This window comes from Tupaia chinensis, unplaced genomic scaffold, assembly GCF_000334495.1.
Source record: "Tupaia chinensis unplaced genomic scaffold, TupChi_1.0 Scaffold000290_1, whole genome shotgun sequence".
Taxonomy (NCBI): Eukaryota; Metazoa; Chordata; class Mammalia; order Scandentia; family Tupaiidae; genus Tupaia; species Tupaia belangeri.
The window spans coordinates 1,804,824-1,828,461 of record NW_006159775.1 but is presented as its reverse complement, the minus strand read 5'-3'; the positions used below and the strand labels follow the sequence as shown (position 1 = coordinate 1,828,461).

Genomic DNA, 23,638 nt, shown 5'->3' with positions numbered 1-23,638 from the left:
GCAAAAGATGCAATCGGCAAAGAAAGCTTTAATTAATCAAAAATAGCTTTCATGGGACCAGCAGTTAGCGTAAAGGCTATGTCACTGGACTCCCATGTAGTCGAACGCAGTTCAAGTCCCAGACCCGGTGGCTTAAACTCACACTGAGCGCATGTGCGTGTGTGCCCAAGATCCTGAGAGGAGAAAGGAGAAGGGATTGCGGCATGGCCATACCCCACTGGGGGGTGATTTCTCGCTTTCTGTCTCTCTGTCTCTCTCTGTCTTTCTGGCGAGCGCACGCGCCCTATAGCTAAAACCTCTCCAAAAGAAATAGCTTTCAGTTCAGCAAAAACTGGCTGCATCTTCTTCTAGGGGAATCTCATGATGAGGCAGTGGTAATCCCACTGGTCCTTAGAAAGTCATTTGGGTCTTGGGCTCTATGGAGTTGCCAACGCAAATTTTAAAATATTTCATCTCTTAGCCTCAGAGACTGAAAAAGTAAATTTAAAGACAGTGTCATCCATTAAGAGATCATTACTGGGACCCAGTGGATGCCACAGTGGTTGGGATGCAGGACCTACATGGCCAACCTTGGTTCGAATCCTGGACTCAGTAGCTTGCTTTCTCATTTCCCCCAACTCCTCTATCTGTCACTCTCTGGCACTCTGGCAAGTGCTTGTACCTATAGCAAGTTTTAAAAAACAATAACATTAAATAAAATAAATAAATAAATAAATAATTCTTAAAAATGGATTATTACTATTGAACAGCTTAATTAATTAAATCTGCTGCCTACAAAAGAAACTGAGTATGACAAAAATACTGAGTATGAAAGAAATTGAGCCTAGCTACACCTGTTCTAAGTAGTACAAAAAGATATGTATGTCCAATTTCTCTGTAAATTAGTTTATTTTTGGGTCTGGCAGATGGCATGGTTGTTAAGGTACTGGACTCCCACATGGCCAACCATGGTTCGAATCCCAGACCTGGAGGCTTGCTTTCTCACTTTCTCCTCCTCTCACTATCTCTCTCTGCCTCTTTGGTCAAATTAAAAAATAAATAATAATAACAAATAAAATTAAATAAGAAAAAAAATTTTTTAATTAGTTTATTTTCACGTGGTATAAAATTACAAATACTTTTATCACATAATAGCTTTGCAGGAGCCAAGGTAACAGTTGGTTATTTTTTACATACATTTAAAAAAATCTGTGATATATATACACCAATAAATAATATATAATAAGCATATTTTCACTCTTTTATCCTATTACTTTATGGAGGAAGCAGTTTTTATTTCTGGCTCTAGCTAGACATTAAGACTTGATTCAGTCATTTAAGCTTTCTCCTGAATTTTATTTATAAAATGATACTTTTAGCTAAACTTAAGTATTTACTAGTAGCCCACACAATGCTTTGAAGGTGCTATCATTTTTTGTTTCAACACTTACTTCATGAATAGATGCTCAAGTCATTACAGGCATTGATCCCTGTGATTAGTCAACTTATGCTGCCTTTACTATTCATCTTCATAAATGCTATCAAATCTTGGTAATGAACACTTCTATCTCTGTCTTACATGGTACTACCAATATATGTATAAGTGGATAAGTCATTCAATATAGCATATCTCTTGAGGCTATGGAATTTTTTCCCCATTTTTATTTATTTATTTTACATTCAATCACTGTGTATTATTGTACCTTACCATATGGATTTTTCCATCCTGAATACAATGTATATTAGCTCAATCAATGATATATTACTATGCATATTATCAACAGATAACTTTCCATTTTATGTCCCTTAAATGTTATGCTTCTTTTTTCCCCCATGAGTCCCTCCCTCTCACCCTTCTCCATATCCCCCTCCTCTGTCTCCCACCCTCCTTCCACACTGTCTCTCGTATCCACAGTTGCTATCCATGCCTTTATACTGTCCAATCTTTCAGTTTCTGCCATAGAGTGCAGACTTTCATTATATATTGAATGGGGACATTCAATGCCTCTCTTTCAGAATCTGGCTTCCTTTGCTTAGAAGTAAATCTTCCATATTCATCCACTTTCTATCAAATGCCAGGGTCTCATTGTTTTCGATAGCTTAATAGTATTCCTTGGTGTATATGTGCCACACTTTTCAATTCAGTCATCTGTTCTTGTACATTTGGGTTCGTTCATATCTTAGCAATTAAGAATAATGCTGCAATAAACATGGATGTGCAAGTTTTTCTGACTGAGTGCATTTCTATCCTTTGAATAGATACCCAAAAGTAGAACTGATGGATCATACAGTAGTTTTAGTTACAGGTCTTTGAGGAATTTCCATACCGTTCTCCACATACTAATTTACATTCCCATCAACAGCACAGGAGAGGTCCCTTTTCACCATAGCCTCACCAGCACTTATCATTCTTTATTTTTTTAGTCTTAGCCATTCTGACTGGGTTTGGGTGGTATCTGATTGTGGGTTTGATTTGCATCTCTCATATAATAAGGGATCTTGAGCATTTTTGCATATACTTTTTGGCTGTTTATATGTCTTCATTAAAAAGTCTGCAAACTATGCCTCAGATAAGAGACTGATAACCAAAATATACAGAGAATTCAAGCAGCTTATCTGAACAATAAAAAAAATTATCAACCCAATTAAGGCATAGGCAAATGAGCTGAACGAAGGCTATGGTTTTTACACAGAGCAGTATTACAACTTAGCAAGAACTCAGAGGTCAAAATTAATCAGATAAAATGAAAAGGATTTGAGCAAATAATTTAAACCATTAACTGATAAATTCTTCCTCTCTTTTTTAGTCTCGTGTGTTAGATATTTGTAGGAACATGTGAGTCAAGAATATTAGCTTCAGGATGATGCTCATGTTACATAAACAGATTTATTTGAGGGGCTGGTAGGTGACATGATGGTTCAAGGCACTGGACTCCCACATGGCCAACCACGGTTCAAGTCCTAGACCTGGTGGCTTGCTTTCTCACTTTCCCTCTCTCTTTGTCTGTCTCTCTCTGATCAAATGTAAAAATGATGATAGTAATAATAATAAAGTTAAATAAAATAATTCAAATATATATATACATTTGTACATATATACATTTGAATTATTTATATATATATACATTTATACATAATACGTACGTTCATACACACACACACACATATATATACATTTGAGAGGCTAGACAGGAACTGTGAGTCAATCCCACATGGGAAAGTTCCCAGTCCAGGTCCAGAGACCTCCCGTGTATTCCGGGAGCTTGACCATGATACGAGGCTAGCTGGAGGCTAGGATGGATCTCAGCATCTGATCCCTTTTGGGGGAACTGTCTGTCTGTCTCTCTCCCTCTCTCTCTCTCTCATGCATGTATACTACTGGAAGAAATAAACCAAAAAAAAAAATTCATACTTGAGAAGTTTTACCAAGTTTTACCAAGAATTAAATGTTTCTAAAATGGAGTAGAGGTAGGTAGGAACAACATAAAATTGTTGAGATCAAAAACACTGCTCAGTGCCCAGCACCCCAGTATCATAGGCTATGCTGTATCTGCATAGTGTAGCATCTGCACTTGCAGCATTCGTTGATACTTTGTCTATTTTTGTTTAGTCACCAGAGGGGGCCTGAACTACCAAAAAGAGGCCAAGAAAAGGGAGATGGATAAAGCATTTCCCAATGGGCTGTGGTCTTGCCATAATCCTTTCTCCTCCATTTCTACATTCTGTTGGGAGTTGAAGCATGCACATACACACATCCACTGCATTTTTTTCAAGCCACTGGGTTTGGGATTCAAATAACAGTCTGCCATGTGGGATCCAGCTGCCATAACCAATAGGCCAAGAAAGTGTCCAAATATTTTAAGCATGAAATGTTAGAAGAAGTAAGGGGCAAGTTTCATTTACATAATCTCTACCCTTTGGAGAATGAAGCCCAATGCCTATCACTATATTTTTCTCCCACTGATATAAGTGATTTTTTTTCCCATTCCATATGGACTGATCTTTACCTACACAGGTATATGTCAACATTCTCATGTACGTGACGAGAGAATATTTTGTCAAAGACATAATTCAGACAACCATGGGGAAATATGGGACAATTGGATTTTGCTGAAATATTTCATTGTTCACACATGTACATTCACTCCTAACTGAAGAATGATCAGCAATGCCATCAAAATTAGCAAACTTACTTCTTATTTAATGTGTGTGTTCCCTAGGGTATAATCAACATAGATGATCTTTCTCAGCTTCTATGTCGTAAGTGTTTGATGATCATTGCACTGTCTTTTGCTAAATTATATGATTACTCTGACTGAGAAAGAATTCTTCACTTTTAAGGTTTTGGGGTTTTTTTTATTCCAACATACAGCAACAACAACAACATGAATGTTTCCCCCACAATATTCCACACATAACTGGACACTTTCTTCAGTGCTAATCTTTTCTCACATCCTACTACAGCTAGGCTGTTTTCAGATTAATTATATTCCTAACCTTCTTGTTGAATGGATACCTATAGCAAATATTACCCAAGCTCACCAAGATTTCTACTTTCTCATTCCTTCTGACTACATGTCCCCTTAAAATTAAGCAATCATCATGTGACTTCCTTCAACTAGCAAAATGTGGGAAGTGACCTGTGTCGTTCCTGGTGAAAACATTTAAGGCTTGCTGCACAAGTCTCCATACTCTCTTCCCCTGCCCTGGTGCTCATGAAGCTGTCATGGGAATGAAGCAGGCTAGAACCATGAGTCATCATGATGGCTGCCCTGGAAATTGTGCATGAGCAGGAAACTGCCTTTGCTGCATGAAGCCACTGAGACTTTGGAATCTGTTATCACCTCACTTATTCTGACTGAAAGTCTCTCATAGCTCGAATCATACTGATCATCAGTTCCACAGCAGCCCACAGCTGCTGATATGTCTATTATACCAGTAAGTCATGTTTACACACTGTTGAGGGCAGTCTCAGAGGAACACCTAGGAGCAGCAGAAGGCAGCCGAGCTAAATCATTACTGAGTCTCACACCCTTCCTAGGTTCCCAGATTCACACTGTGGTCTTCCCAGTGTAAATAACCACTCCTATTTATCATCAAGGAGGTATCCATTTCACAGGAGGAAGGAGAAGTTTAATTCAGAATACACTAAACTATAGTGGAAAACTTAGTGGAAATGCTAGCAAGTAATTGGAAATACAGAAATAGTAAAATAGTGCTTAAAAATGAGTTAAGAGGGGCCAGCAGTTGGTATGGTAGTTAAGGAGCTGGACTCCCACATGGACAACCACAGTTCAAATCCCAGACCTGAAGGCTTGCTTTTTCATTTTCCCTCTCTCTCTGGTCACATTTAAAATAATAGTAATAATAAAAATAATAAAATTAAATAACTTTTTTTTAAAAAGGGTTATAAATGTAGATATAGATTCCTAAGTAATCTCCACAAACTTGAAAGTTGAATGTAAGACACAAATAAAATTTTTGAAGGAAATGGCAGATAGTGAAAAAATTGAAAATCCAAGAAATGAGTCTTAGGAAATACCCATATTTAGGTGACAGAGAGAGGAGAAGCAAAAAAGGAAGATATGAGAAGTATGATGACAATACCCATTCATCTGGAGAGCTAAGAATACTGTATCTTCATTAATAAATTCATTTAAATTTAAATTTCAAGGTCTTTAATGAGGATAAAAAATGTACTTTGCCTTAACAATCCATTTGCTCTCTCACATATTAAAATAGATTAATAATCTGACAGGCAGTTGGATATTATCTGTAATAAAAAGCAAAATTTTTTTTTGGAGAGGTTTTTGCTATAGGGCATGTGCACTCGCCAGACATACAGAGAGAGACATAGAGACAGAAAGTGAGAAATCACCCCCCAGAGGGGATGGTCACACTGCAATCCCTTCTCCTCCATTCTCCTCTGGGGATCTTGGGCATGCATGCACATGCGCCCAGCGTGAGTTTTAAGCCACCGGGTCTGGGACGCGAACCGCAGTCCACTACGTGGGAGTCCAGCGACATAGCCATTACGCTAACTGCTGGTTCCCAAAAAGCAAAATTATTTTTAATTCAATATCTCAGAACTAATTTATCAAGATTTAAAGTAGAAACAAGAAGGAACATGTGTGATTTGCTCTGCATTGCAGTCATTCATTTATTCAGCAAACTCACCTCACACATCCGGCACCTGCTAGGCACCATGGGGGCTCAGCCATCTCTATTGGGTAGTGCCCTCCTGCCTGTGCCCGTTCACACACTGCTCCCCCCTGCTGGCATGATGAACTTTGTGCTGCCTCTGCCAGGATGACCTCCAGAGTTAATTAGCTAATATTTTTTTGAAACCGAGGTATATGTGTGGCAGACGCTGCAGGAGGTGCTTTGTGTGTCTGTTCCCATTCAATTTCAAGACAACTCTGTAGGCCGTGTATTAAAACCAGCCCTATTCGACACTTGGAACGCTTACTGCACGCAGCAAATGGTGCACTCGGACTCAAAGCAGGTACTTTAAAATACTGCAAGTGTGGCCCTCAAACTAGCAGCACTGATATTACCTGGAGTCTTCTAGAAATGCAGACTCTCAGACCCAATCCCAGACCCGCTCAATCAGAATTTGGTTTTAACAAGATTCCCAGGTGATCCCTCCGCACCTTAAAAGTTGGAAAGCCTGTGTTAAATCCCTTTGCAAGACGACTGCGCTTTAATGAATGCTGGTGGGAGAAACAGACCATTTTTCCCCCAGTAGCAGCTTGGGAAAACAAGGTATGTACGTGCTTGTGCTCCAAGGACTTAAAAAAACTCAGACAAGTTCTTGTGGTTTCAAACACCAGAGATCATTTTGATCAGCAAGGGTCGGGCCCATGTCCAAAACGCAGCAAATACTGAGTTGAATCTTGAAACCAGAACATTTTCTCAATTCATTTCATTAAAAATAGGCTCCGTTCCAAATGGCCTAATGCCCACATGAATAATCTTCTGGAGCTAGCTCCTGCAGCTTGTATTCCAAGTTCCAAATAGAATCCAAATATCAACAGCATCAACAAGCAGATTCCAAACCTCAATAAAACTTGCTGTTGTTAAATGTTAATCACTACTCGACTTAGAATGGTCTACTTTAATTTATATTCCTAACAAAACTAGTTTACCGGTCATTATCAGTGGTGCCTCAGATACAATCCAAACACTTGGTGTAAAACGCAGATGCGCTCGGTTTGGCGCGCAGGCCCCAGGTCGCAGGCACTTGATTCTGGGTGTGGCGTTGCCTTTTCAAGCCCCCTTTGCAGGCTGCGCCGGCCCTCCACTCTCGGGTGGGGCCCAACGACCCTGTTCATTTCACTGGCGGGCACGGTCTTCCCTGTCACCAATCCAGCCTGCTTCCTAACGGCCGAACCAGTGTCCTCCCGCGGGTCACCTCTGTCCTACTAGGGCCTCTCCCCGGCTGGGGTCCCCACCTGCACCAGCACCCCCGGGAAGGGGCGGCGCTGGGGCTCTCTCGGGTAGACTTCGGGAGCTGCTACTGTGGCAGACGGCAAGTCACGTGCGGCCCTGGGGGCGGAGCGCGGCGGACCGGGTGGGTGGAGAAAACAAAGCCCCCAGCTGTCAGCAGAGGAAGGAGGCGACAGCGCCGGAGCAGGTGAGTCAAGTGCATTTAAAGCGGTACCGCCCTGGCGCACCCCGACACCCCCTGCCCAGGCGCAGTCCCTCCCAGGCTGGGCGCTAGCCGCGCCTCCTTTAGCCTCCAGAGTCTGAAGCTGCGGGTCTCAGAGTAAGAGGAACCTGGGGTCCCTGAGCCTAGCAAGAAGTTGTGCAGGGGTCTGCGCCGCGGCCCCTGGGTGTGCACCCCGCCGCACTCCCACTAGTCGTGTCTCTCCTTCGGGGCCTCAGTGCGTCGCATCCCGGGGAAAGGGAGGGAGTCGGGGTTGCCACGCTGGCAGAAGCAAAGTGGACTGGCTCGGGGCGAAGAGTCGGGGCTGTCCAGCATAGGAAGTCTCGGCGCCGGTGAAGGAGAGGGGTCTTGCACGTGCGAACCCGCAGCGCTCGGCCCTCAAGGCTCAAGAGTTGGGGCGCCCGGGTTGAGAGTGGGGGGGTAGGGACTCTGCGCTCCGAAGCAGACCAGGAAGTGCAGAGCGCCGGCACCCTCCGGCCAGAGAGCAACCCCTAAACTCGCTCTCCAGCCGCTTCCCTTGCGGCCCCTCCGGCGGCGACCAGCCCCACCATTCCCCACTCCTAGGCCAGCCCCGGCTCCTGGCGCCTGGGACTCAGGAGCCGAGTGAGAAAGGGAGCTGATTATTATTCTGCGGCCAAGTGTGTGAGTGTGTGAGTGTGTGTGTGTGTGTGTGTTGGTTGGTTTGGTTTGGTTTGGTTTTCTGCACAGAGTACCCAGCGCGCTGGGTGAGACCCTCTCAGCGACTCCGCACTCTTGGGTGGGTAGGAAATTCTTCGGGGTTTACCCTTAGGGCTGCACCGAGGCCGGAAATCCCACAAAGGGCCGAAAGGAGGGGTGGGCACCGCAAGACCTCCCTTCTGAACCTGGAGCACTAGGTAATGCAGACTCTCAGACCCCGACAGGACTCGTGGTTTGGGCACCACGAGTCACTTCTCTAGTCCCGTGCCAGGCAAAGCTGTAACCTCGGAGAAGGGGCGCTGCAGCCATTGGGCCAGTAGGAGCCTTTGTCTTTACCCCCAGTCCCCTTCTGCTCGTCTTCGCCAGGTCAGTAGCGCTTGGAGTAATTAATATTACGAACATTAGCCGTCTCTTCACCCCGTCACCAGCTAACACTGAGACCCTCCCTGTGGATCTCTATCACTCGCTCGCGTCCCCTCCTTTTCCAAAAAGAAGAAAAGAAAGAAAAAAAGAAAGTGGTCCAGATCAGCTAGGCAAGAAGAGGTCGTGGAAAGCACTTTAGTGGAGTCAATCTAAAATCAAGGGTTAAGTGTTAAGCCCGCGTCAGCCCGCGCGCGAAGAGACGGAAGAACTTTCTTGATTAGCATAGTATCTGCCCTGGGGCCGCGCTGCGAGGCGGAGGTTCAGTCCCAGCCGAGGTGAAGCGTGCAGTCCGGTCAGTCTCGACTGAGTTCGGACGCAGTTCCTGCTTCTAATCTGAAGGGACCTGTGGCTTGCAACTTTGTCGAACAAGATACTGTGGAATGAAACAGAACAGAGACCAAAAGGTAACCGGGAAAATAGCAACATTTGAGGGTCTCTAGGCCACTAAATTTGGCTACGTTTTCAGCAAACTAAGAGAATGGTCTTGAATAGCAAGCTTCCCTGCTGGAAATGCCCTCTTTATTTGCAATCTGCCTTTCTTTTCTGTCAAATTAATTAAAGCCATTAGCTAGGGGTTGTGCCTCAGTAGATTTCCAAGATAGGAGGTTTGAAAACCCACAAAGTGGTGGTTAGGTAACCTTAACTGGTGGATTGCATGGGAAAAGTGATGCTTCTCCAAGGAAGTGGTTCTCAAACTTTGCTCTATATTAGAATCACCTGGGAGCTCTGGAGAAAAATCCTGATGTCCAGATCATATCCCAAACCATTTAAATGGTACTGGGAGTGAGAATCAGGCATCTGCATCTTTTTGAAAACTCTCTGGGTGATTCCATTGTGCAGGCAAGTTGGGGAAGCCCAGGAGAGAGGAAGAGCAGACAGCAGGCATTGCGAGATGCCAGTTTAACTACTTGGGTGTGTGAAAGAAAAGATGCTGAAACCAGGATGCCGATGACTAAGCCCTGGGGTGTGGGACTGTTATCTGGCAGCCCTGCTGGTGGTGACACCTACAACCTCATTTTCCCCTTCCCTGCCTAGAGTCTAGTTCTTGCTGGAAAGATTGAAGTTGCTTTCAGTGCCTGGTGTCTGCACTTGTTGTTAAGGATAGAAGCTCTCATTCTGTGATGACTCATGAGTAGCAGGCAGTAGGGAAACCCAGCAGAAACAAACTCCTAGCAGCCTGGTGAGTCAGCAGGCTGCGCTCCAAAGCAAGCCCGTAGAATAGGAAGTCGTTACAGTGAGTAGCTTATTGACAGGAACATACTCGACTCCTTTGAAAGCGCACTTTAATATCTGATCAGGATCTGTTTGCTTGTAGCAGCTGCTCCCATTCTCACATACCTGCTTCATATAATGCTCTCTCTTAAAAGTAGAAATGCAAAGCCAATGAGACGTCTTGACATTTTTGGGGTGACCATCATGTAAAAAAAAGATACTGAGCCGGCAGGTGGCATGGTGGTTAAGGGTGCTGGATTCCCACATGGCCGACCGTGGTTTGAGTCCTGGACCTGGCGGCTTGCTTTCTCTCTCTCTCTCTCTCTCTCTCTCTCTCCCCCTCTCTGGTCAAATTGAAATAAACAAATGAATAAATAATAAATAAAGTTAAATAAAATAATTTTAAAAAAAGATACTGGAAAAGTGAAACTAGTTTGGGTTATTTCAGTTATGTGAAGTAAAGAGGAGGAATGTGTAATGCATAAATTTTGAATATAAAAAGTCTAATACCGTTTGATTATATACATTCGGGGTTGCACTAAGGAGTCTATTTAAATAGAAGTGGTTACACCTGAGCCAGCTGCAGTGGTGCAGTTGTTGCTGTGTGATACTGGAGCCATATGGGAAGGCCCAGGGTTTGGATCCCAAGTCAACCTTAAGTCCTGGGTGCACCAATAGGCCCAGCCACAACCCTAGCTGGTTGGAAAGATGGAGGGAGGATGTCAGTATGGCAAGACCCTTGCTCGCTCGCTCGCTCGCTCTCTCTCTCTCTCTCAGAAAACATTTTTTTAAAAAAGAAACTCTAGAAAAAGAAGAAATGGTTACACCTAACATTTTACATGACACTTTGTTTGCTATTAACCTAAGTTTCTTGCTTTAATAAAGGTCATCCCTAAAGAATAACTTTAAGATAACATGGTGAAACAAGTTCATTAATCCTTTTTAGTCTGCATTACTATTTCAGTGTTTATACATCTCCTTTCTTTGTTACCATCACTCTCTCTGCCATTACCGAAATACAAACTTCCTTATCCTCAGTTTCTTTATGGGGAAAGATGGTTCCTGGCACACAGCAAGTACTCAATGTGGTCAAGCTATTGAATGTCACTCATCCTCTCTTATAGCACCTTCACACCCTGTGCAGTGTCCTGTTGTCTCCTTTATAAGGGCCTTTATAGGTGCAGCCCACAGAGCATGGGACCTTGCATGGTGAGAACACTGTACTGAAGATGAGCAGATGATGGGGAGGACAGAGGAAACAAAGCATCCTGAGAACTCCAACTTTGGTTGTTTTCTAAAACAGACATTCTGGATATGTAGGAGCCTGTGCTTTATTAAAATTCTGAACTGTTGGGACCAGCAGATGATGTAATGGTTACATTGCTGGACTCCTACATAGTCAACAGCGGTTTGAGTCCCAGACCCAGCATCTTCAAACACACAGGGCATATGTGCGTGCATGCCCAAAATCCTGAGAGGAGAATGGAGGAAAAGGGATTGTGGCATGGCCATCCTCCAGGGGGTAATTTCTAGCTTTCTGTCTCTCTATCTCTTTGGCAAACGCACACACCTTATAGCAAAAATCTCTTTAAAAATAACATTCCAAAGTGCTATAAAATGATAACTCGGGCTGGCAGATAGCATGGTGGTTAAGAGCACTGGAATCCCACATGGCTGACGATGGTTTGAGTCCCAGAGCTGGCAGCTTGTTTTCTCTCTCTTTCTCTCTCTCTGTCACTCTCTGTTCAAATTTTAATTAATTAAATTAAATTAAAATAATTCCTTTAAAAACTGATAACTCACTTGTTCACTTATATTTTTATACAAGACAGTTTTGTATTTGAGCATTTAACCATACTCTCATGTGTCAAAGAATCACTTGACAAAAATTCACACTGTATTAATTATTATGGGGAAAGAAACACCCATCCAACTATGTGAATGCTTAAAGAAATTATTTATATAGAAAAGTTCTTTAGGAATATGTTAATAAACAACTTTTATAGTCAACTGACTACTGCTCTCATTATAATAGCACAAATACCTTTTAATAGCCACCATATTTTAAAGTGGGAAGTTGTATTATTTGACAGATATCACCGAACAAAATGTTTATATAAAAATTTCCAAAGGCCAAAATGATGTAAATATATCAATGATGACTTCTAGAATTTCAACTCATTTTTTGAGAGGTATAAGATTTAAAAGATTCAAATGTAGTCCAGAAAAATAGGACTAACAGGTTAAATCCATATTATTTAGAAACAGTTTATCCAAGGATTAGAGATACCTAGCTCTGTAATATTTACAAGTAGACCAAAAGGGTGGAGTAGAAAGAAAGGGTGTCATCTCAATTTTAGAAGATTTAAGGTTTTTGAGAACTGAAGAGAACTACTTAGTCTTATTACCTTAAAATTGATGTAGCCAGCCGTTTTAATCTAATTAACATAACTGGGCCTAAGCCAAATTGAGTAGATGGCATTCCCAGGTGCTAAATAGCAAAAGTAAATCCATAAAGTTAAGCTATATTCCAAAGTGGCAATGTCAAGGTGAGAAGACTGGGTTATTGACTCCTCTTTGATGTCTGTTATATCATACAGGTTTTGATGTAGTCTTGCCTGGAGCCTTTAGCTAGACAAGATTAGTTCTAACCATTTCCTTTTTATAATAGGAGAAGTCATTCACATATATCATACTCTCACTGACTTCATTATTAAATAATTAACCTTTGGACCAGGTCAACTCCAAACAATTCAAGCCATTTTTAGCTTCTTATCTACACTACCAAAGTAATAAGTTCTTTCAATCTTTCCCCAAACCAAAGAAGCATAAACTCTCTTATTTTAGGGGCCCTTAAAGGTTAATCCTACCAGTCACAAACTTAAATGTGCTGTGTAACATCTTCAATAAGGCGTCCTTCAATTTATACCTGGATGTCTCACTCAAAGCACATTCCAACTGTGGGAAGCTCTCCATAGCATTCACCTACTGGAGGCCACAAGAGTAAATTCAGCTCTTACATAATTCACCACAACCATCTTAAACATTTGAAGAGAATGTAGTCTCCTTATCTGGGATAAGGAAAAAAAATCTACCTACAGGATTTCACATCCATTAATTTCACAAAATGTTTGCTCCACTTTCACATCATTAGAAAAGTATTCAGTTATGATTTGTTACACTAGAGTTTTACAGAATGCAATCACTGGTGAATTTGTTTCCAACAAACCTGATCTTATAATTTACATGCTTTAGAAATGAGTGCTGACAGGGGATCAGCAGGTGGCGTGGAAGTTAAGGCACTGGACACTCCCACATGGCTGACCACGGTTTGAGTCCCGGACCTAGTGGCTTGCTTTCTTGCTTTCTCTCTTTCTCTCTCTGTCTGTGTGTGTGTGTCTCTCTCTCTGGTCAAATTAAGATAAATGAATGAATAAATAAGATAATTCAAAAAAAGAGAAATGAATGCTGACAAACTTAATACGATGATGTTAAGTTTGGGTTGAATTGAAATCCATGGTTCCATTTGTTTCAGAGGTCAGCAAGCTATGACCCACTGTTTGTTTTTGTATGGCCCTTGAGCCATTGGGTTTTGAGTATTGGTTTTTATACTTTTTTAAAAAAGAATTATTTAACTTTATTTATTTATTTATAAAATCTACCTACAGGATTTCACATCCATTAATTTCACAAAATGTTTGCTCCACTTTCACATCATTAGAAAAGTATTCAGTTATGATTTGTTACACTAGAGTTTTACAGAATGCAATCACTGGTGAATTTGTTTCCAACAAACCTGATCTTATAATTTACATGCTTTAGAAATGAGTGCTGACAGGGGATCAGCAGGTGGCGTGGAAGTTAAGGCACTGGACACTCCCACATGGCTGACCACGGTTTGAGTCCCGGACCTAGTGGCTTGCTTTCTTGCTTTCTCTCTTTCTCTCTCTGTCTGTGTGTGTGTGTCTCTCTCTCTGGTCAAATTAAGATAAATGAATGAATAAATAAGATAATTCAAAAAAAGAGAAATGAATGCTGACAAACTTAATACGATGATGTTAAGTTTGGGTTGAATTGAAATCCATGGTTCCATTTGTTTCAGAGGTCAGCAAGCTATGACCCACTGTTTGTTTTTGTATGGCCCTTGAGCCATTGGGTTTTGAGTATTGGTTTTTATACTTTTTTAAAAAAGAATTATTTAACTTTATTTATTTATTTATTTTAATTTGACCAAAGAGGGACAGAGCAAGATAGTGAATGAGTGTGAGAGAGGGAGATAGAATGTGAAAAAGCAAGCCACTAAGACCGAGACTCGAACCACTGTCAGCCATGTGGATCCAGTCCCCTTAACCACCATGCCACCCGCTGGTCCTGGTTTTCATAATTTTAATTACTTGGAAAATATTCAAAAAAGAAGATTATTTCAGGATATGAAATTCAATTTCTGTGTCTGAAATGAAGTTTTGTTGGACTGCAGCCATGCATATTTGTTTACATCTCGTCTCTGGTTACTTCTGTGCAACTGTGGCAGAGTGAAATACTTACACCATAAAAACCTTAAAATACTTGCTATTTACAGATGAACTTTGCAGACCTCTGATTTAGCCTGATTCAATATACTCCAAACTTTTTTATTTTTATTATGGTTTCAAACTGACACATAACAATCTTGAAAAAATTCTTGTAAGTACAAATTATGAAAAAATTGGTTGGATTTCAAAACTTTTTGTGCCAAAATAAGCTAGTACTTTAATTTCATTTTTCCATGAACTTTTGACACTCCCTCCATTGCAATTAATAGTTGTAGGTACTCCAATTTTAAATAAGAATTTGTTCCCTTGAAGCCTTAGTCTTTTGTTGTTGTTGTTCCTTTTTCCTTTAGAGAAAGGAGACTAAATTTGTTATCAAACAGGTCAACTAATCTCTAAATATAGAAAGTAATTTACTTTCAAATTTGTGTGTGTGTGTGTGTTTACTTTGCACAAGCAGTACATTTCTAAATAACGTATGAATATTAGTGATATGGCCAACCACAAAATTTCTGACCCGAAACAAGCATAAGCAGTGCTGTGCTTAACTGGCCACTGTTTCCAGAGCTCCTAAAAATGTGAAAACACATTCTAAAAGGCCGTCTTAGGGTGAACATTTGTCCTAACTTTTTAGCAGGAAGAACTTCCTTTTTCTCCAACCTGTGAGAGCATGTGTGTATGCTCATTTGTTCTGGTATATGGAGACATAATTGGGGCATTTATTCAGATGTAGACATTTTTTATTTACTGTCACTCCACACACTTAAAACATGATGTGAAGAATTGCTGCTTTTGGAAGTAGCGTTTTTTCTAAATCATGTAAATTGCTTACTACTTAAATGGCAAGGATTACCAAGTAATGAGGTACCCATTTCATCACTCACACTGCTGAAGGGCTGACATTATGCCATGGACAATTTGGTTTAAAATTTCCAAATTCAAAAATAGATTTGCTTATGATCCAGGAATTCAAATGTTTGCTTTCTGCTCAGGACTGGAAAGCTTACTGTTTATTAAGATTCTAGAAAGAATATTTGAAACAATCGCTACATTGATTTTTAAAAAATAAGTATTTTATTTAAGTGTTGCCTGTCATAAAACTTCTCTAAGTTAAGAAAACTTCTTCCTTCTTCCAGTGGGTCTCTGTCTCAGCATCTGCCCTCTCAGCATTCTAGACAAGTTAGAATTTGGGGGCATGTTTTTATGTAAAGGTGCCACAACAAATACCAGATAACCACCTAAATTTGAACTTTAGATAAATAACTTTATTTTTAGTCTACATATGTTTTAAATATTATACAAGGGTAATTAACAACTTTAGAAAAATTGAATTAAAGTAGGAGTTTATTTTGGTGCAAAAAATTTTGAAATCTATGCATAGTTTTTCTATAATATGCACTTTCCATGAACTTTTCAAAGATGTATATGTTACATAGGACATACTTAACATTAAAAATTTTATCTGAAAATCGGGAACCAGCAGTTAGCGTAATGGCTATGTTGCTGGACTCCCACGTAGTCGACCGCGGTTCGTGTCCCAGACCCGGTGGCTTAAAACTCACGCCGGGCGCGTGTGTGTGCGTGCCCAAGATCCCGAGAGGAGAATGGAGGAGAAGGGATTGCGGCGTGACCATCCCCCCTGGGGGGTGATTTCTCGCTTTCTGTCTCTATGTCTCTCTCTGTCTGTCTGGCGAGCACACGCGCCCTACAGTGAAAATCTCTCAAAAAAAAAAAAATTTTTATCTGAAAATCAAATTTAAGTAGACTTTCCATTTTGTTGTTTGTTAAGGTTTTGGTTTTATTTTTGTTTTCACTAAATTTGACAAGTCCCCTTTTATCATATAAGTCTCAAAATGATTAGCTTTCCAATTTGTAAGTGATCTGAGATTATATTTCCAGAATAACAGAATGTCTGAACTGCCTTGACCTACTAAAGAAAAAATTATATATCAAATCATTTACTGAAGTTTCCTGCACAATTTGTTTAATTAGCAGGGGGAAAAAGAGTCAACCACATACCTAGTGTTTAAGGAAGCCAGCTCCCACATGGCCAATCACAGTTCAGATCCCAGCCCCAGCAGCTTGAAAAATGTGCCAGGCACATTTATATGTATATATGCCCTGAATCCTGACAGACTAGAGAAATGAAGGAAAAGGGATTATGATCTGACCATGCTCCATGACGGAGATGCTTTCTCCATCTCCCTGTCTCCCTCTCACTGTCTGGCTCTCTCTGGTGAGCACAAGGACCCTCCAGCAATTAAAAAAAAAAAAAAAAAAGTAGAGAACTCTTTAATAGAATAGGAAGTTTAGAAAGTAAATTGTTAGTTCAAGAGGAACTAATAAAAAAAAAAAAAAGTCAGCGATGTGTTGCTCATCAAAGTGCCATTCCAGGTGAGCCCAATGGTTCCTTGCTACTTATGTGAGGTCCCAGAACCTGCAGCACCTAGGAGGGATGCAGAATTTTGGGCTCCAGCCCAACTCTCTGAACCAGACTCTTTGTATCAATCAAAGACCTTAGGTTCATTTGCACATAAAAATTTGAGAAGTCCTGATCTAGGAATTCACTTTTTCACACATTAAATTTTATTTATTTACTTATTACTACTGGAGGCTGAAATAGGAACAGAAAAGGAGATGAAGAGATACTGGTTAACAGATATAGAATTATACAGATAAATACGAGGGATAAGTTCTAGTGTTGTAAAGTACAGTAGGTGAACTATAGTTAAGTTTACTGTATATCTCAGAGTTACTAAAAAGGATATTGAATGCCTTCAATACAAAGTAATGATAAATAGTTGAGATGAAACATTGACTAATTGCCCTAATATATCATTCTATACTGTACTTTCCTACTGAAAAATCACATCATACCTCATAAATGTGTACAGTAACATCAGTTTTAAAAATTGATCCTTTTGGGACTAGCAGGTGGCGTGGTGGTTAAGGCGCTGGACACTCCCACATGGCCAACCACAGTTCAAGTCCCAGACCTGGTGGCTGGCTTTCTCACTTTCTCTCTCTCTCTCTCTCTCTCTCTCTCTCTCTCTCTCTCTCTCTCTCTCTCTCTCTCTCTCTCTCTCTCTCTCTCTCTCTCTCTCTCTCTCTCTCTGTGTGTGTGTGTGTGTGTGTGTCTGGTCATATTAAAATAAAATGAATGAATAAGTAAAGTCAAATAAATAATTCTTTTTTAAAAAAATCGATCCTTTCATTACCTGTTGAAGTCTCTTTTAGCACCTAAGAAGAAATCATTTCTTTTGATCAGATATCTTCAAGATTTGTATCCATTGTATTTCTATTTTATTCATATGAAAATTATAAAAGACCATTTCTGACATTGTTTATGATGCACCTATATGAGAAAATTAGAAAATTGTAAAAAAAATGAAGACCAAATAAAATGTGTAGTTTTGAAAAAGACTCTCATATGGAGTAAATGGAGAACCTTTATAAATAACATTCTGGGTTGTCCTTGATTAATAACTCATAAATTAGGTGGGCCACACTTCTTGACCCTCAGATCTCAGAAGATCTCTTTTGAATCTTCATTTCATGTACTGTCATTTATATAAGAATATTTATGTGCCAGCTTCACACATTCATTTACTTGTATCCCTAGGTTCCTCTAAAACTGCACAAAGAATACTTAGTTTGGACCTATGACAAATTATATACTATACTTATAAAATTGTACGTTTTAATAAGTAATTTTAAAAAGTTCAATAGATGAACTCTTTTTGAGTTCAAAACCCTCACATCTTTGGGGCTGGTAGGTGGCATGGTGATTAAGGGTGTTGGACTCCCCTATGGCCGACTGCGGTTGAAGTCCCGAACCTGATGGCTTGCTTTCTCACTCTCTCTCTCTTACTCAGTCTCTGTCTGGGCAAATTAAAATAATAAATAAATAAATAAAGTTAACTAAAATCATTCTAAAAAAAAAAACAACCCTCACATCTTTATGCCTGCCTGCTTGGTTTTTGTTTTGGCTTGGTCTTATTTAGAAGTTATGTTATGTCATAGAAAGAATCCTGAAATTAGAGCAAGAATATCAAATGACTTGAGTTTTAAAACTGCTTCTGCTGCTAACTGGGTGATTTTGAGATGTAACATCCTTCAGCAGCGTCCCTTAATTGAGTTTTCTCACCTGTCAGAGAGAGACAGCGGAGTCTGCCACTGTTTCATAGGACTATTTCTGGGATCAAACTAGAGACTGTGTGTGTAGGTCTTCATGATTGTGCATATGTGGTGACATGGTCATAAGGTTTGTTCAGTGATCTGCTTTGCCTAGGGCTGGCATTTGACTAAATATCATAGGATGAGGTTTCCTTCAACATGCATACTCTGGAAAAAGGGCAAAGTTCATTTTAACAGTGCCGTCTGTACACTGGGAAATAGAACCATAGAACATATCTTATAGACATGTAGCTCATGGCTGTCGGTTCAAAGGTTCCATAGATGGAATGGTAGACTCTCTCTTCTGTTCCTCAGAAACTTAAAGTTCTCTTCCTACCTGGGGACAGTGACTTGGTTCAGGGCACCAAGAAATGCATTTCTTATCAGTCATTGCTCTGTGAGATCAAAAGACAAAGATTTTTTTTCTCCTGCTGGATTTCTGTACAATTTCTCTTGCACTGTTCCCAAGAAAAATGTATTAATAGATTATGAAAACATGCTTCAATATTCTTATTTATTTTTATTTTCTTTCAAGAATTATGTAATTTTATTTATTATTATTATTTGTTTTTAATTTACTATAGGGCATATGTACTCACCAGAGAGAGACAGAGAGAAAGAGGGAAAGTGAAAAAGCAAGCCACCAGATCTGGGACTTGAACCATGGTCATCAATGTAGGAGTCTAGCACTATAACCACCATGCCACCTGCTGGCCGCACTTCAATATTCTTAATTCCTGAGCTCCTGTTATAAAATAGCCCTTCAATTATCCCTTCAAAACACATATTTCTATGTAGCCATCATAACCAATTTTTTACCATTTTATTTTATAATTGTGATTCTTTATTAAGTAGCTTTTTTATCTTATCTAATCATACAGCCACAACCTGGAAGAACTGCATTGTCATTTCATTAAAAAACACCCCCGGACAGAAAGTTCCACATTAGCACACAGAAGATAAACTAATTTATACTTCTTTTGTTTTGATAAATACATAAGTTTATTATTGAGTCTGATAAAGACAGGAGGGGCTCTCCTAATCTTTCCACCCTCATGCGACTATACAAAACTTTTTGGCATTTGTGTCAAGCTTTTCTTGTGGGTATTCACATTCAATAATATTCTGTGTAAAATGTTTCTGTATCATTTTTAATGTTTTCTGTATCCAGCATGTTTCTAACCTTGCTGTGTTTACATGTACCCTTGCTCACTCTTCTGCCCGGGGTGTCTTTTCCTGCTTCTCCAAGCTCAGACTTTGTGTGTCTCAGTGTTCATGCCTCTAGGTCCTTGCTACTCAAAAGCATGGTTCACTGACCAGCGTCATCAGCATCACCTCAGAGTATCTTATAAATGCAAAATCTCAGGCTCAATCCCAGACACTCTTAATGGGAACCTGCACTCTAGTAAAGTCCCCAGGTGGTCTACTGTTAGCAATTGACATTTGAGAACTGTCACTCTGGAAAGTCTTTTTTTTATTTATTTACATTTTTTTAATACATTCAATCACATTATTTAGCTTACAAGGTGATCATTTTAATATATGAACATTTCTCCCCGGTCGAGCCTTTTCTAACCTTCTAACCTTGCCTCTTCTACCCACTCATCCTGGAGAGTAAGTTAGATGCTCATTTTGGTTTACCTTTCATCCTATGCTCAACTGAATTGCTTGAAATATTGATGGACTCCTAGTCATCTCCATATCCCTGGGTGCTAGTCCAGTGCCTGACACGTAAGAGTTCAATTTGGGAAGCTGTTCCCTCATTTTCCAACACATCTGTTTTGTAGAATTGGAGTCTTCTGTTTATTTGTTATGATTATTATTTTAGAGGTTTTTGCCTTAGGGTACATGCACTCACCAGGGGAAGAGAGAGAGACATAGACAGTGGGAGGGAAAGTGAGAAATTGCCCCCTGCGGGGATGGCCACACCACAATCCCTTCTCTCCCATTCTGCTCCCAGAATCTTGGGCACATATATACGTGAGCTTGGTGTGATGTAACCACCAGGTCCAGGACTCAAACCACAGTTGGCCGCATGGATTCCAGCAACATAACCCCTACACCATCTACTGGTCCTGAGTTACAGTCTTCTGGTGCCTAGGAAATGGGGTACTCAGATGGGGTTTTCTCCATCATTGGTCTGCAGTTTGTTAGAGGGTTCCCTTTTGTTGCAATCTACTATGGAAAACGTACTTGGTGAGAAATCCTTCTCTGAATAATTTCTGGAAGTCCATTGCTAACACTATCTCTTCTGCTTAAAATATTAATGCCTGTAAAATGCCAATGCCCCTGGGAAGAATGACACATTAGGCTTGATTATGAAAGGCTGATCAGCTGGCAGGTTTTCTTAAGTGTTTAGTGGTGGGCACAGAGATCATGGTTATCTGCCTGGAGAAGCTGGGCAACCCCAGTAGATACTAGAAAGGATAAATGGTTCAATGCTGAAAACAACTTCTAACTCTGACAGATGTTAAGATATTTTTATCTTGAATCATAAAGTAGGTCACTTTTTCATTTAAAAACTAAATCTTATTTTATGGGATGCAGAAAGAGATTCTTATCTATTGATAATAACATGTTTTGTATCCTCAACTGGATTGGTGTAAAGTGTATTCATGTTGGGTAAGATCAATTCACAAGCTAAGTGGTTTATAGTGATTAAATGTATAAAATAAAATATTTTTAAAATCTCAGGATATGACTTTTTCCTTATGCCCTACCTCTCATCTCTGACAAGTTTCATCCAGCCTGTGTTCAAAGTGAGTCACCAACGCCCTAGGTATTTTTTCAGATCTTTATTTTTAAATCCTAGACAGTCAAAAGTACTGGAGTTCTACTGACACTTCTAAACTTACATTTAAAATGAACAACACCTAAATTGTTGGAAGTGTTCACTGCTTCCATGGATCACTTGGTCTTTTCTTTGAGAAAGGAGTATTTTGCAAACTTGACAATCTGACAGAGGGAGGCTGAGCCCCAGCCCATTTTGAAGTAGCAGGAGTCTGATTAGAGCTTTGGAATCAAGTTGTGCCCAGAAACAAGCAATATCTGTCTTACAGGGCTATTGTTTGCTTTATTTGAAAGGAACGAGAGGCTCTTGGTACTGCTTACCAACAGCTCTCACAATTAGCCACACAGACCACAAGACTAAAAAGAGTGTGATTATATTCAGGAATGTGTGACCTTCCACCACCCCCACTTGGGAGTCTTCTGCTATACTTATCCGTCACCATGGACACCAGCTCCAGTCTGGTTGTAGATCTGAGTTAGGTCAGGTTCATCTCTTTTTCTGGAAGAGTATATGAGGTTGTCTTTTCTAAACTGCTTATCTGAGTGTCTGTGATGATGCTATTCATGGTAATTTGCCCAGACCTGGCACCTTGGGTGGGGCTGGTACAAGTCATCTGACACCTTTAGACACTGTTGAGCAATCCGACGCAGGTGAGCCATGCAGGAGAAGTAGAACAATCATTGTGTTCCATACCTTATAACATCAAGCCTACCTCCACTTGACTCATATTTTCCTTTGGGGTTGTGGCCCTTCCCAGTGGAAAGAGACTTCAAACAACATACTTATGTGAGGCTTAGTGGTGTGTTAAGAATTGATTTGGGATCGTAAAGCTATGTGACATATTCTATTTTTCATGTTCTGAAGGTTTTTATGTTAAAGAATGGGGGACCAGCAGTTAGCGTAATGGCTATGTCTCTGGACTTTCACGTAGTTGACCACGGTTCGCGTCCCAGACCCAGTGGCTTAAAACTCACACCGGGCGCGTGTGCATGCGTGCCCAAGATCTCAAGAAGAGAATGGAGAAGGGATTGCGGCGTGGCCATCTCCCCTGGGGGGTGATTTCTCGCTTTCTCTCTCTCTGTCTCTGTCTGTCTGGTGAATGCATGTGCCCTACAGCAAAAACCTCTCAAAAAAAAAAAAAAGAATGGTTAATAACCTTGGGCTTTATTCCTACTTAGCTAATAATTTTTATGATGTTCGTTGAGAGACTTTGGGACTTTCATTTCTCTATCTGAAATTTTTTGCAAGGCCAGCCCTATAGCCTAGTGGCTATGAGAGCCAGATCCTACATGGCCTACTGCAGTTCAAATCTCAGCCTGGTGATGAGAAAAACCTGCCAGGCAAATATGTATGCATGATCAAAATCCTGACAGAATGGAGAAATAGAAGAGAAGGGATTGGAGCATGACCACACCTCATTGGGGGTTGTTTTCTCTCTCCTTCTCTCTCTGCCTCTCTCTCTCTCATGAGTGCACTTGCCCTCTGACAATTAAAGGAAACAGGATAAATTATATAAATATTTGCTACTGATTACCATGAGAGGCTTGAGATTAAATAGTTATTAATAAAACAACAAGTTAAAACTATTGCAGAGGAATCAGAGGTGGTGTAGTGGTTCAGACACTGGACTCCCATGTGGTCAACCACGGTTCAAGGTCTGGATCTGGTCACTTGAAAATCATGCCAGGCATGTATGCATGCATGCCAAAAATCCAAGAAGAGAATGGAGGAGAAGGGATTGCTACATGGCTATCCCCGCAGGGGTAATTCTCACTTTCCTTCTCACTATCTCTCTCTGTCTCTCTCCAGTGAATACATGCACCCTATGGCAGAAATAAAGACTTTAAAAAAAAAAAAAAGTAATGCAGATAAGAACTAGAGAAATGATAGTCAAAGAGGAATCAGCAATTTCCACTAAAATATTCAAAGTAAACATGAGTTAAGACAAAGAATGGTTGTTTCTATCCTGGTGTGTTCAAAATGTAAGTGTAAACATTGCTTTGTACTCAAAATTTTTACAAATTAGGTACAAATAATTCTTACTGCTTTTATTATATTAGCAGTAAGGCAATTTGAATTGTCAAGAGACTTGGATATTGTCTCAACTTAAGGTAAAACCCAAGATAATGCTATTGCCCTTGTGGCCTCCAGGCTCATAAATAAAATGAGGGCATCATATTT

At 40.3% G+C, this 23,638-nt stretch overlaps 1 protein-coding gene and 1 long non-coding RNA gene across 3 annotated transcripts in view; one reads left to right on the top strand and one right to left on the bottom strand.

Moving 5' to 3' along the window:
• Positions 1-7,486: 7,486 nt before the first annotated feature.
• Positions 7,487-23,638, top strand: part of MAPRE2 (microtubule associated protein RP/EB family member 2) — a 181,891-nt gene continuing 165,739 nt past the window's right edge. The window contains exon 1 of the mRNA XM_006150529.3: positions 7,487-7,615. The gene's annotated coding sequence lies outside the window, so the exon portion shown is untranslated. The remainder of the gene's footprint in view (positions 7,616-23,638) is intronic.
• Positions 8,470-23,638, bottom strand: part of LOC102488244 (uncharacterized) — a 64,174-nt gene continuing 49,005 nt past the window's right edge. For both annotated transcript variants that reach the window (XR_001370500.2, XR_001370499.2), the window contains one exon: positions 8,470-9,122. This is a non-coding gene — a long non-coding RNA (uncharacterized LOC102488244). The remainder of the gene's footprint in view (positions 9,123-23,638) is intronic.